Here is a 5,588-nt window from a genome sequence, read left to right as displayed (position 1 = left end):
CCAGAGCAAACCAACTGACTCTGACAATCCTTCCGGCTTCCGTAGCTAGAATGCGCATGCGCTCTGAGCCCTGCCCCTCCCCCCAGCTCTCCAGAAGCGGGAGGTTGCCGACTGACAGTAGCTTTTTTGCTCCCAGGTACCTGCCTGCCTGCCCTGCCTGCCTGCCTGCCTGCCTGAGGGACAGAACCTCTATAAAAAGAAGAGGGGAACTTCGCGGGAGGGGAATGCTGACTGGGTGGAAGTCATAAGGAGGGAGAACGCCAAACTGGAGTACCCCAGTGAGATCATCTCAGACACCTTTTACCTTGGCCACCTGTCACTCAGGATCCGTTCCAGGATTTGAGGTTTTCCCCCAAGTTGACTGAACCTTGGGCTACACCTACCAGAGTTGCCAGTAAATCCAGTTTGTATAATCAACTTCCTTCCCATGCCCCAAGCTACCCAAATTTGCTGACCATGCAAACCTCACATTACCCTGAACCAGTCATCTCCCTCAGCCATCTTCTCATCTTGGATTTCCACTGTCCTCAGCAGCAGGTCTATTCATCAGAATGCCCAAAACTGGAGATGTGGAACTCATTCTTAAATATCCTAATCTAGTTCAGAGTCTTCTTGACTCCCGCCTAGACTCGGTGGTTGTCAGGAGCCATAATGAGATGAGCTAATAATTAGCAGGTGATCATCCTGAAATGGCTTGCCTTGGATTATTATATAATCTGTGACAAGTGAGCCCTTATTCAGCAAGGCTGTAAGAGACTTATTTTAGGAAAGATTCCTGCTATTAGTTTGCTTTTCCTACTATTATTAAACAAATATAACTATCACTAAGCAATAGAATACCCTTTTGGAGCAGATCTCTGCAGATCCACGAAGATGTACTGTTTTGTAGCAATGCTGTGTAGACAAATAGATGACTTCTTAAGTCTTGATGATCCTATAAGAATTCCTAAAATTATATCAATGATTACTAAGCTCTTTTATAACAGAACTGCTATTAGGTTCTTTTCTGATAGTCAAAACTGCAATAAGAACTCTGTCAGTCTCCCAAGTGTCATCAGTGAAGTGTTTATAAAAAGATAAAGAGATAAAGAGAGTATGATATTGTGGGTGTGTGGAGAGGTATGGGGAAAGGAGAGGTCTCATTGGGCCCATGCAGAGGCATCTCGTCCCCCTGAGGGACCAGTCACACACCAGTATAGTATAGAATAGAGTTTATTGAGGGCATGAGGAGGGGAGCCAGGAAGGTAGTAGAGGCAGAGAGAGAGAGAGAAAGAGTAGAGAAGTACAGGAGCAGAGAAGTAGAGGCCAGCCATGACCACGTGGAGAGAAGGGGAAGGAAGGGGGAGGGGCAAGGGGACAGAGAGGAGCTAGAGGCAAGAGATCAAGAGAGTAAGAGATTAAGAGAGAGGAGGGGGGCAAGCAGCCCCCTTTTATAGTGGGCTGCTATTGCCAGGTAACTGTGGAGGTGGAGTTTAGACAGAATACTAACATTCCCCCGTTTTGGTTTAATTAAAAAGAAAAATTAGAAAGAGGTGACAATGAAGCAGGAATAGGGTCATCATGATATCTGGCTACTTCCTGCTGGCATTGGGGGTGACGTGTCTCTAGGGGGAACCTAGAAGAATGGGTATGGGGTATGTTTGTCCGGTCTTAGGAGAGCTGGCTGTTTCCTGCTGTCCAGGGTCTATGGAGCCATCTGAGGATAGGTCAGAAGGAACAGGTCCAGTAGAAGCAGCTGTGTGTGTGACAGGAGATGGAGCATGTTGCTTCTCTGGAGCTGTTCTGGATGGCCTGGACTTGACAAGATGTAGGGAATAAGATTAAATACATTTGGGAGAAAGAAAATTTTTTCTAAGATGTACATTTGAAACACCAGAGGGATCCCACCCTTTGGAATAGGTAGTAAGTGGGAATTTTAGGCAGATGCACTTATCTGGATGGAGTTCTATTTGGTCCATGAGAGGTAGATCTGAGTGGGTTTCCTGTACCCTTCGTAAGTTTACAAAAGAGATAACAGCGCATGAGTTAACAACCACGAGCAGTCTTTAAGATGAACCTTTGCTGAATCATATAGTGAAATGTTTATTAGAGTTAGGCAAGTTTATACGAACTCAGATAATATTAGGACAGTGGCATAGCAAGAAGAGGAAATATGAAGCATTTAATTGGTGGCAACTGAGTTTAGGTAATGAGATAACAGTTAATATCTGTGAAAGCCTAGCTGTCAATGTAGTCAGAAGTCTGAGAAAGAGTAAACAATAATCTACCAGTTATATATTATTTTTAAAAACTGACAGAGTCCACTAGCCAACAGTTCCCATGGTCTCCATAGTCTCTTGGGTGAAGTCAGTTAGGCTTCCAAGTGCAGAAGACTCAGGGCTTTTTCTCTATGGAATGGATAAGCGTGACATGAGAAATGACTTACCTTGGTTTACCCAAGTCATTTGACTCAGAGCATCCAGTTTAGTCCCTCTGGGTTTCAAATGTACATCTTAGAAAAAATTTCTTTCTCCCAAATGTATTTAATCTTATTCCCTACATCTTGTCAAGTCCAGGCCACCCAGAACAGCTCCAGAGAAGCAACTTCCAGAGTTCCATCTCCTGTCACAAACACAGCTGCTTCTACTGAACCTGTTCCTTCTGACCCATCCTCATATAAGCTCCATAGACCCAGGACAGGAGGAAACAACCAACTCTCCTAAGACTGGACAAACATACTCCATACCTATTCTTCTAGGTTCCCCCTAGAGACACGTCCACCCCCCAATGCCAGCAGGAAGTAGCCATATATCACGATGACCCTATTCCTGCTTCACTGTCAACCTCTTTCTAATTTTCTTTTTTTAATTAAACCAAAATGGGGTAATGTTAGTATTCTGTCTAAACTCCACCTCCACAGTTACCTGGCAATAGCCAGGTATGCTCCTCCCCACAATTACCTGGCAATAGCCAGGTAGGCCTGGCCCACTATAAAAGGGGATGCTTGCCCCCTCCTCTCTCTTAATCTCTTACTCTCTTGATCTCTTGCCTCTAGCTCCTCTCTGTCCCCTCCCCCTTTTCCTTCCCCCGTCTCCACGTGGTTATGGCTGGCTTCTACTTCTCTTCTTTCTCTCTTCTTCCATCTTCTTCCTTCCACCTTCGCCCTATCTCCTGAATAAACCTCACCTCCCCCTGGAACTGTTTGGTCTGGAGTGGTCTGTTGTAAGCTGCTGGTGGATGTCTATAATCAGTTTATTGCTCTTAGATAGTAAACCAGACTTTCTCCTACTCAGAGCACATTCCAAGAGGTTGTAAAACAATTACGAAAGGTCGCCTAAAAGGGAACTAACGATTTATTATAGGTGCTAGAACAGAAGGTAAAATATTGCCTGGGTTTATCTATACAAAGCTTCACTAATAACTTAGTTATAGTTTCAAACCTTCAGTGAACCTGTGGAGTTAGACAGGTGATGGATGTTTAGCCAGATAATTACTCCTAATGAATATGCATGTAAACATTCTCTGTTGTAAACTTCTATTTCAATTTATGATTTGACTTTTGGTGTGAACTTGTGATGAACTTTGTAACATGTGATCATGTACTCTGAAAGATGTATAAGTACTGAAGACAAAGACAAAGAGAGGTTTGTTAGGAGCCATTCGTCCCTTCCTTTCCTTTTCCCCTGCCTAGAATTTTTTCCCTTAGACCTTTTCCCTTATAAGAAGTTTTTTCCTTTTCCCAACTCAGGACCTTTTCACTTTTCTCCTTAGTTAGCTTTCATAGGAAACTTTTTACACTTAGTAATAAACTCTATAATAACTTCTCTAAGTGTTTATTTCTTCCTGTGACCTCAGGCTAGCAGGCATAAGTTAGGGCCCAGCAGTTCCTGCTGAGAGAGTACAAAGGCTATTTACTTAATTCTTTGCTGTTTGGGGGCTGCTAAGAGCCAGAAACTACAATTTCTGGCCTCAGGATCACAGAAGGCAGGTCAGCTACAGTAGCATAGTAGCATGGATAAGTAAACTTTTATTATACAGCAACCCTAAATATCTCATAAGACTAAATCTTACCCCCCAACCCCACCGACGCTCTTCCCCCTCTGCTGCCTCAAGAAGAACTGAGAAGAAGAAAAAAGACTCCTCCATCCAAGCTGGGGCAGGCCGATCTAGCTCCCTCCACTCCCAGTCATACTATTTAGAATTGCCAGGTTTGTCTTAGTGGGCAAGTTAACATACTTTGAGGCTCAGATTTTCTCCTCTATAAAATAGAATTTTTTAAAAAAACAAATCTACTTTTCAACCTGGTTAGGAAGGTTCAGAAAGATCATGCACAATTCATAGCCTACTGTATGTTAGATGCGCACAGAATGTTGTTGCTTGTTGTTAAGTGCCAAATCCATAAATCCTTAAAGAATCTTCTAAGGATTCTCTTTGCCTTTCAAATCTAAGAGTGGTACAACCTCATAGCAGAGGAGTTAGTTTACCATATTCAATTCCAGCCAGTTTGAGAGTTGTTTTCATGAACACAGCAATACCTTAAACATTAATCTGGAATCATTATGAGTAATAGTCATAGTTTGTTACAATCACAGTTTCATGCAACTTTATGTTAGTTAGCCCCAGGGGGAGCTTAAGAAGATCACAATTGGGAGAATCATACTTTGCTGTGATGTATCATCTTTCTTTTGGAAACTTGAAAACATTTCACAAGTGGTAATTATGTTCCCTAACACCCACTGAGAAATGGATATTATTATGTGAGCTGGTTTCTGGATGAGTAACTTGGATGAAGCATTCAGCTACTGAAGCACCATGACCCTCTCTCAGAAATTTTGATCCACCTTCTCTGACCATCCTCCAGATGATGTTCAATGTCTCGCCCTCAGGACTCTCCCAATGGATAGTAAAGTGCAGAAGAGCTAAAGCACAGAGAAGCTTGCATTATAGTGAAGGTTGAAGAACAAAGATGCATCTTAACATTCTAGCAAACTAGAGGTTACACTGCTAACAAAAGTTAACTGCCATTGGACATAGTAGCCAGCACCATTTTATTTCCTGGAGGTTTTGCCCCAAGCAGACATCAAGAAGACAGCTAACTTGTCAGCTCCAACTTGAATAACATGTAATATGGTTCTCTTAAAAGCTCCAGGGAGAGTGGCCAGGCAAGTTGCTCAGAGTACAAATGCTACTTTGGAGAATTCTTGAGTATTCCTGTAAATGAGACACTTTTCTATGGGTCCACAATTGCAATTTTAGCAGTTCCCTCTAGGGATGACAAGACCATGGGGGAATTCTTATTCTGAATACCATGACAAAAGTATACCAACTATTATTATGTTCTTTTACTCTGACAAGCCAAGTTAGCATGAAAAATACTGAATATACCAAAATAATTTGTATCTCAAAGTTCAGTATTCAGTCTTCAAGAGAAGGAATTACATTGACTGCCTCAAATGTGCTAGATACCCAGCCCTGAGCTCTATGTGTATTCAGTATTCACACTGGTCTCCATGACAGACTTCTGAAGAGCAGAGACCCAGAGGAGAGAATCACAGTGCATTATGACACTTAAATTAGGAGACCTAGATCAGGGAAGGAAGTGGTTGTTA

The sequence above is a fragment of the Arvicanthis niloticus genome, unplaced genomic scaffold, assembly GCF_011762505.2.
Source record: "Arvicanthis niloticus isolate mArvNil1 unplaced genomic scaffold, mArvNil1.pat.X pat_scaffold_1067_arrow_ctg1, whole genome shotgun sequence".
Taxonomy (NCBI): domain Eukaryota; kingdom Metazoa; phylum Chordata; class Mammalia; order Rodentia; family Muridae; genus Arvicanthis; species Arvicanthis niloticus.
The sequence above is the reverse complement of the archived record's forward strand: the minus strand, read 5'-3'. Positions refer to the sequence as shown.